This window comes from Bos javanicus, chromosome 20 (genome assembly GCF_032452875.1).
Source record: "Bos javanicus breed banteng chromosome 20, ARS-OSU_banteng_1.0, whole genome shotgun sequence".
Classification (NCBI taxonomy): domain Eukaryota; kingdom Metazoa; phylum Chordata; class Mammalia; order Artiodactyla; family Bovidae; genus Bos; species Bos javanicus.
Window position 1 is genome coordinate 23,160,893 of NC_083887.1, and position 9,627 is coordinate 23,170,519.

Sequence of the window (9,627 nt, forward strand, 5' to 3'; positions counted from 1 at the left end):
GTGTGTGCCAGGACCCAGGAGAAAGGAGAGCAGTGACCCCACAAGAGACTGACCCAGGCTTGCCCATGAGTATCCAGGAGTCTCTGGCAGAGGTATGGATCGGCAGTGGCCTGCTTCAGGGTTGGGGACACTATGTGCAGCAGTGCATTCATGGGACCTTTTGAAGGAGGTCACCATTATCTTCATTACCTCCACCATCGTTTGGTCTCAAGTCAAACAACAGGGAGGGAACACAGCCCCGCCCAACAACAGAAAATTGGATTAAAGATTTACCGAGCATTGCCCTGCCCATCAGAACAACACCCAGTTTCTCCCTCCATCAGTCTCTACCATCAGGAAGTTTCCATGAGCCTCTTATCCTTCTCCATTAGAGGGCAGACAGAATGAAAACCACAATCACAGAAAACTAACCAATCTGATCACATGGATCACAGCCTTATCTTACTCGATGAAACTATGAGCCATGCTGTGTAGGGTCACCCAAAATGGATGAACCATGGTGGAGAGAGAGAGACAAAACATGTTCCACTGGAGAAGGGAATGGCAAACCACTTCAGTATTCTTGCCTTGAGAACCCCATGAACAGTTATGAAAAAGCAAAAAGATAGGACACTGAAAGATGAACTCCCCAGTAGGTGCCCAGTATACTACTGGAGAACAGTGGAAAAATAACTCTAGAAAGAATGAAGAGATGGAGCCAAAGCAAAGACAACACCCAGTTGTGGATGTGACTGGTGATGGAAGTAAAGTCTGATGCTGTGAAGAACAATATTGCATAGGAACCTAGAATGTTAGGTCCATGAATCAAGGTAAATTGGAAGTGGTCAAACAGGAGATGGCAAGAGTGAACATCGACATTTTAGGAATCAACAAACTAAAATGGACTGGAATGGGTGAATTTAACTCAGATGACCATTATATCTATGACTGTGGGCAAGAATCCCTTAGAAGAAATGGAGTAGCCCTCATAGTCAACAAAAGAGTCTAAAATGCAGTACTTGGATGCAATCTCAAAAATGGCAGAATGATCTCTGTTCGTTTCCAAGGTAAACCATTCAATATCACAATAATCCAAGTCCATGTCCCAACCAGTAATGCTGAAGATGCTGAAGTTTAATGGTTCGATGCAGACCTATGAGATCTTCTAGAACTAACACCCAAAAGAGATGTCCTTTTCATTATAGGGGACTGGAATGCAAAATAGGAAATCAAGAGATACCTGGAGTAACAGGCAAATTTGGCCTTGGAATACAAAACGAAACAGGTCAAAGGCTAGTAGAGTTCTGTCAAGAGAACACACTGGTCATAGCAAACACCTTATTCCAACAACACAAGAAAAGACTCTACACATGGACATCGCCAGATGGTCAATACCTAAATCAGATTCTTTGCAGCCAAAGATGGAGAAGCTCTAATCAGTCAGCAAAAACAAGACCTGGAGTTGACTGTGGCTCAGATTATGAACTCCTTATTGCCAAATTCATACATTTCAAAGTATGGAAAACCACTAGACCATTCAGGTATTACCTAAAACAAATTCCTTATGATTACACAGTGGAAGTGACAAATAGATTCAAGGGATTAGATCTGATAGAGTGCCTGAAGAACTATAGACTGAGGTTCATGACATTGTACAGGAGACATTGATCAAGACCATCCCCAAGAAAAAGAAATGCAAAAAGGTAAAATGGTTGTCTGCAAAGGCCTTACAAATAGCTTAGAAAAGAAAAGATGCAAAAGGCAAAGGAGAAAAGGAAAGAAATACCCATTTGAATACAGAGTTCCAAAGAATAGCAAGGAGAGATAAGGAAGCCTTCCGCAGTGATCAGTGCAAAGAAATAGAGAAAACAATAAAATGGGGAAGACTAGAGCTCTTTTCAAGAAAATTAGGATACCAAGGGAACATTTCATGCAAAGATGGGCTCGATAAAGGACAGAAATGGTGTGGACCTAACAGAAGCAGAAGATATTAAGAATACACAGAAGAATTATGCAAAAAATATCTTCATGACCCAGATAACTGTGATGGTGTGATCACTCACCTAGAGCCAGACATCCTGGAATGTGAAGTCAGGTGGGCTTTAGGAAGCATCACTATGAACAAAGATAGTGGAGGTGATGGAATTCCAGTTTAACTATTTAAAATCCTAAAAGATGGTGCTGTGAAAGTGCTGCACTCAGTATGCCAGCAAATTTGGCCTCGGCAGTGGCCACAGGACTGGAAAAAGTCTGTTTTCATTCCAATCCCAAAGAAAGGCAATGCCAAAGAATGTTCAAACTACCGCACAATTGTACTCATCTCACACGATAGCAAAGTAATGCTCAAAATTCTCCAAGCCAGGCTTCAACGGTATGTGAACCATGAACTTCCAGATGTTCAAGCTGGTTTTAGAAAAGGCAGAGGAACCAGAGATCAAATTGCCAATATCCACTGGATCATCAAAAAAGCAAGAGAGTTCCAGAAAAGCATCTATTTCTGCTTTATTGACTATGCCAAAGCCTTTGACTGTGTGGATCACAATAAACTGTGGAAAATTCTGAAAGAGATGGGAATACCAGACCACCTGACCTGCCTCCTGAGAAATCTGTATGCAGGTCAAGAAGCAACAGTTAGAACTGGACATGGAACAACAGACTGGTCCCAAGTCGGGAAAGGAGTACATCAAGGCTGTATATTGTCACCCTGCTTATTTAACTTATATGCAGGGTACATCATGAGAAATGCTGGGCTGGATAAAGCACAAGCTGGAATCAAAATTGCCAGGAGAAATATCAATAATTTCAGATATGCAGATGACACCACCCTTACGGCAGAAAGTGAAGAAGAACTAAAGAGCCTCTTGATGAAAGTAAAGAGGAGAGTGAAAAAGTTGGCTTAAAACTCAACATTCAGAAAACTAAGATCATGGCATCCAATCCCATCACTTCATGGCAAATAGAGGGGGAAACAGTGGAAGACTTTATTTTTCTGGACTCCAAAATCACTGTGGATGGTGACTGCAGCCATGAAGTTAAAAGATGCTTGCTCCTTGGAAGGAAAGTTATGACCAACCTAGACAGCATATTAAAAAGCAGAGACATTACTTTGCCAATAAAGGTTCGTCTAGTCAAGGCTACGGTTTTTTCAGTGGTCATATATGGATGTGAGAGTTGGACTATAAAGAAAACTGACAGCCAAAGAATTGATGCTTTTGAACTGTGGTGTTGGAGAAGACTCTTAAGAGTCCCTTGGACTGCAAGGAGATCCAACCAGTCCATCCTAAAGGTCTTGAATATTCATTGGAAGGACTGATGCTGAAGCTGAAACTTCAATACTTTGGCCACCTGATGCAATGAACTGACTCATTTGAAAAGACCCCAATGCTGGGACAGATTGAAGGCAGGAGGAGAAGGGGACGACAGAGGATCAGATGGTTGGATGGCATCACCAACTCGATGGACATGAGTTTGAGTAAGCTCCGGGAGTTGGTGATGGACAGGGAAGCGTGGCATGGCAAGGAAGCATGGCAGTCCATGGGGTCACAAAGTGTCAGACATGACTGAGTGACTGAACTGAACTGAACTGAAACAGGGATGCAAACACCCAGAGACTACCATCAGTCACTTCCCCCCACTGCCCCTCACCAGTGAAAGCTACCAGGCACCCTGCCCAGAAAGGAATGGGAGGAAGCTGGCATGACCATTCACAAGACCTGAGGGTGGCAGCCCCCTGCCCCATCTCCCAAGTTTGGTCCCAACTCACATGTAGTGGTTCTGATGCCAGATGCCACCATCTGCTATCCCCAGGCTCTCACAGAGCCTCACTGCCTGCCTGACCCGTGAAGTCAGGAATGTGTCCATCTGTGGGCCTGCACATCCACTCTCCATGGGCAGCACAGCCATGGGTCCCCAGGACCACCCTGTCATCACCTGGGACTGCAGACCTTGGAGGGACCCTCCCAAGTTCATTTGCATGAGGGTCTCCCAGCCAAGAAGGGCAGAGGGTCCCAAAGGACAAGATGCAGATAATAGGAGCCCTGGGTTTCATTTTGTTGTTTTCTCTTAGGATTGTTCCCTTTTGAAGTTTTTCCTTTGGGTTTGTTTTGTTGTTGTTGTTGTTTGTTTGTTTCTTGTTTCTGGTTTTTGTGTGCCTGTTTTGGGGGTATTTTTTTATTTTGTTTTTGTCTTGTTTTGGCAGGGAGAGGTGGAAAATATTGCTTTGGGTCCAAGAGACACTGCCTTTGTACGGCACGTTCTCTGGTTTGAAGTATTATGTGTTCTCTGGCACCAGCCCTGAGATTTCATGGAATTGTCAGTTATCTTACCATCAGAAAATCTGCATTAACAATCCTAGAAGATTTTTCCTGGAACTCTTTTTTTTTTTTCCTAGAAGACAACAAAGGCTAGCTGATCAAATATGTCTTGGGAGGGGCTTGAGTTAGACACATGCTGACTCCTCTAGAGAAAATGTTCAACTTAGCTTCTAAGTAGATATTTGTGATTTATTTGCAAGGGCAAACGGGGAGTTCTTTCTATCCTTCAGGTTGATCTCTATGAAGGAAAATCTGGAATAAAGAAACTCTGAGATGTGTATATATCACACCATGGTTTCATCCCCCCAGCACCAGAGGTTTTCCACTAGTTGGGATGTGCTTCCTTGGAGTACAGAACCCTGCCGTGTCCTAAACATCAAGTTAGTACTTGGAATTCTGAACTGAGTGGAAGTTTATTTAGACCCAGCATGGGCTCCCCTTGCTCCTCTCCCAGGGCCTTGTCTTTGCAGTTCTGATGGGCCAAGACTCTCAAGGGCCCCGAGGGGCAGCCCACAGTCTGGTTTCTTGGTACATCTTTCTGGGAGCCAGCCCATCCAGAGGACTATGCACCCTGGTCAGCTCTCTGCCCCATAGAAAAGGGGCCTGTCCCTGCAGAGTGAGCCCTGTGGAGTCCAGATGGGCTCATAACCCAGTGTGTCTAATTCTGGGGTGACCATTAGTAAGTCCTCTGGTTCACAGATCTAGGCCAGGAACTCTAGGCAGCTTTGCTGGCAATAAGATTATTCAGGTCTCTGACCAGGCATGGTCCGTATCTAGCTTCCATGGGACTCTGGTCTCAGACAAGGCCGGTCCCTGGGTCAGGAACACTAAGAAGTAGACAAAGTTAATCAGACACAGAGTGAAGCTTTGGCTGGGCCTTTAGTGATGTGCTTCAGACCTCAGACTGAGCTCAGCCCCAGGGAGCAGAGGGAGACAGGACTCCAGAAGAACCATCGAAGCGATGCAATGGTGCTGGCTTTGTAGATGGAAGAGGGGGCCACAAGCCAAGGAGTAAAGGCTGCCTCTAGAAGCTGGAAAAAGCATTGAAACAGAAGGAGCACAACCCCGATGGCACCTTTATTTTAGCCCTGTGAGATGACATTGAACTTCTAACCTACAGAACTGTAAGATAAGTTCATGTCACTAAAGGCACTAAGTTTGTGGTGACCAACCTAGACAGCACATTAAAAAGCAGAGACGTTACTTTGCCGACAAACATCCATCTAATCAAGGTGATGGTTTTTCCAGTAGTCATGTATGGATGTGAGAGCTGGACAAAAAAAAAAAAAAGCTAAGTGCTGAAGAATTGATGCCTTCAAACCATGGTGCTGGAGAAGACTCTTGCGAGTCCCTTGGACTGCAAGAAGATCAAACCAGTCAATCCTAAAGGAAGTCAGTCCTGAATATTCATTGGGAGGACTGTTGCTGAAGCTGAAGCTCCAATACCTTGGCCACCTGATAAGAAGAGTCAACTCATTGGAAAAGACCTTGATGCTGGGAAAGATTGAAGGCAGAAGGAGAAGGGGATGACAGAGAATGAGATGGCTGGATGGCATCACTGACTTGATGGACATGAGTTTGAGCAAGCTCCAGGAGATGGTGAAGGACAGGGAAGCCTGGTGTCCATGGGGCCACAAAGAGTCGGACACGACTAAGCGACTGAACAACAAAGTTTGTGGTAATTTGTTACAGAAGCCATAAAAAACTGCTGCAGCTGCTGCTAAGTCGCTTCAGTCGTGTCCGACTCTGTGCGACCCCATAGATGGCAGCCCACCAGGATCCTCTGTCCATGGGATTCTCCAGACAAGAGTACTGGAGTGGGTTGCCATTTCCTCCTCCAATGCATGAAAGTGAAAAGTGAAAGGGAAGTCGTTCAGTCGTGTCTGACTCTTAGTGACCCCATGGACTACAGCCTACCAGGCTCCTCCGTCCATGGGATTTTCCAGGCAAGAGTACTGGAGTGGGGTGCCGTCAGATCAGATCAGATCAGATCAGTCGCTCAGTCATGTCCAACTCTTTGCGACCCCATGAATCGCAGCACGCCAGGCCTCCCTGTCCATCACCAACTCCCGGAGTTCACTCAGACTCATGTCCATTGAGTCAGTGATGACATCCAGCCATCTCATCCTCTATCGTCCCCTTCTCCTCCTGCCCCCAATCCCTCCCAGCATCAGAGTCTTTTCCAATGAGTCAACTCTTCGCATGAGGTGGCCAAAGTACTGGAGTTTCAGCTTTAGCATCATTCCTTCCAAAGAAATCCCAGGGCTGATCTCCTTCAGAATGCACTGGTTGGATCTCCTTGCAGTCCAAGGGACTCTCAAGAGTCTTCTCCAACACCACAGTTCAAAAGCATCAATTCTTCGGCACTCAGCCTTCTTCACAGTCCAACTCTCACATCCACATATGACCACAGGAAAAATCATAGTCTTGACTAGACAAACCTTTGTTGGCAAAGTAATGTCTCTGCTTTTGAATATGCTATCTAGGTTGGTCATAACTTTCCTTCCAAGGAGTAAGCGTCTTTTAATTTCATGGCTGCAGTCACCATCTGTAGTGATTTTGGAGCCCAGAAAAATAAAGTCTGACACTGTTTCCACTGTTTCCCCATCTATTTCCCATGAAGTGGTGGGACCAGATGCCATGATCTTCATTTTCTGAATGTTGAGCTTTAAGCCAACTTTTTCACTCTCCTCTTTCACTTTCATCAAGAGGCTTTTTAGTTCCTCTTCACTTTCTGCCATAAGGGTGGTGTCATCTGCATATCTGAGGTTATTGATATTTCTCCCGGCAATCTTGAACTCAGCTTGTGCTTCCTGCAGCCCAGCATTTCTCATGATGTACTCTGCATATAAGTTAAATAAACAGGGTGACAATATACAGCCTTGACGAACTCCTTTTCCTATTTGGAACCAGTCTGTTGTTCCATGTCCAGTTCTAACTGTTGCTTCCTGACCTGCATACAAATTTCTCAAGAGGCAGGTCAGGTGTTCTGGTATTCCCATCTCTTTCAGAATTTTCCACAGTTTATTGTGATCCACACAGTCAAAGGCTTTGGCATAGTCAATAAAGCAGAAATAGATGTTTTTCTGGAACTCTCTTGCTTTTTCCATGATCCAGCGGATGTTGGCAATTTGATCTCTGGTTCCTCTGCCTTTTCTAAAACCAGCTTGAACGTCTGGAAGTTCACGGTTCACATATTGCTGAAGCCTGGCTTGGAGAATTTTGAGCATTACTTTACTAGCATGTGGGATAAGTGCAATTGTGTGGTAGTTTGAGCATTCTTTGGCATTGCCTTTCTTTGGGATTGGAATGAAAACTGACCTTTTCCAGTCCTGTGGCCACTGCTGGGTTTTCCAAATTTGCTGGCATATTGAGTGCAGCACTTTCACAGCATGATCTTTCAGGATTTGCCATAATATTTGTTAACTCTTTAAAAGTGTAGTACATGAGCAAATAATTTAAATGGAACCTTACCCATTACTATGCTATGGGGTTTGGATGTTACCTGTGGACCATTCAACTGGGGATTAGGAAGTAGGCCAGAGATGGAACCAGACCTGTGCACAGAAATCATTCTAGAGGTAACGTGGAAGGTGGATTTGAGTGTAGAAAATAGGGCCACAGCAAGGGAAACCAGGGAGGAGGCTGCTCAAAGACCCAGACCAAAGATGACCAAGCTAGGGGTTGGCATGGGATTTGGGTGTATAGAGTAGAGAGGCTTATAGGGGAGAGGAGTTTTGTAGAGAAAAGGGTAAGGATTCGGTGACCTACTGGGTGCTGATGGCAAGGAAGGAAGGAGCTTCAATGACTTCAGGTTGTCCAAGTAGGAGAATGGAGAAACAAGGTTTGAAAGAGGAGGGGTGGGTTGGTGATAAACATTCTTTGCCTTGGACATGTTCTTTTCAAGTAGAGATGTTCAATGAGCAATTGGAAATGCAGATCCTGGGCTCAGTGCAGATGGAAATTTGGGGATGACACAGATGCAGCTGAAGGCTTGGTGTGAATGACAAAGAGCATGTGGAGCAAGCAGTCCACCAGGGACTCAATCCCCGGGATCTGTGAGGTTCAAATGGCAAGTCAACTAAGAGGAGTCTGAGAAACAAAGAGCAGAAGAATGATTAGGGAGGAGTGGAAAGAGCAAATTAGTCGGAAGGGAAAGTTACATGCAGGGCCCTGTTCCAACTCCCCTCTTCCACCAGACTTCCCTGTGTCCTGCTTGAGGGCCCAGGGTGTTCACAGAGTCTATCACTCTGTTGCGGCATCTTGTCTTGCTTCTGCAGCATCCCAAGCCCATCCGGAAGCTCAGGCTCCCTTGGGTCTTCTCTCTTCTCGTCATTTCCTGTTCTGAGAACGGAGACATAGTGCCTGCCTCCACCTCCACTCACTCCTGGATCAAAAACCAATCTCAGGGGTCCTGGCAGGCACTGAGAAAGAGAGAGGAAGAGTCTCCCGACCCAACCAGGAAAAGAGTCTCAAGGGCCCTTTGCACCTTGAAGAATCCAATCCTCTTGAACTCTCTCTGACCTCAGGAGCCAACTTGTTATTGGCCAGAGAGGCAGGGAAGCTCAGGGGAATTAGTGGCCCAGTTCCAACCCACCATTCCTCAGTTGCAGAATCTTGGCGAAGTCCCTGAAGCCTCTCTGAGCTCAATTTCCTTGTCTGTAAATTGGATAATGGTACTACTCTATTGGGCTTCCCTGGTGGCTCAGATAGTAAAGAATCTGCCTGCAATGTGGGGAGTTTGATCCCTGGGTTGGGAAAACCTCCTGGAGGAAGGCATGGCAACCCACTCTAGTATTCTTACCTGAAGAGTTCCATGGACAAAGGAATCTGGCGAGCTATAGTCCATGCGGTCACAAAAAGTCACGAGCAACTAACACTTTCACTTTTTTCACTACCCTTTCACCCCTTCACGAATCACAGCCTGTGTGTCCCTTGGACTACAAGGAGATCAAACCAGTCAATCCTAAAGGAAATCAACCCTGGATATTCATTGGAAAGACCAATGCTGAAGGTGAAGCACCAGCATTGGACACCTGATGCGAAGAGAGGACTCACTGGAGAAGACTCTGCTGTTGGGAAAGATTGAAGGTAAAAGGAGAAGGTGGCGGCACAGGATGAGACGGTTAGATAGTATCACCAACTCAATGGACATGAGTCTGAGCAAACTCCAAGAGATGGTGAAGGACAGGGAAGCCTGGCGTGCTGCAGTCCCTGGGGCTGCAAAGAGTCAGACACGACTTAGCGACTGAACAATAACACTACCCTATTGATTGTACCCACCTTTCTGCAAGTTGGATAACAGTACCACACAGAATTGTGAGAATTGCTGGAT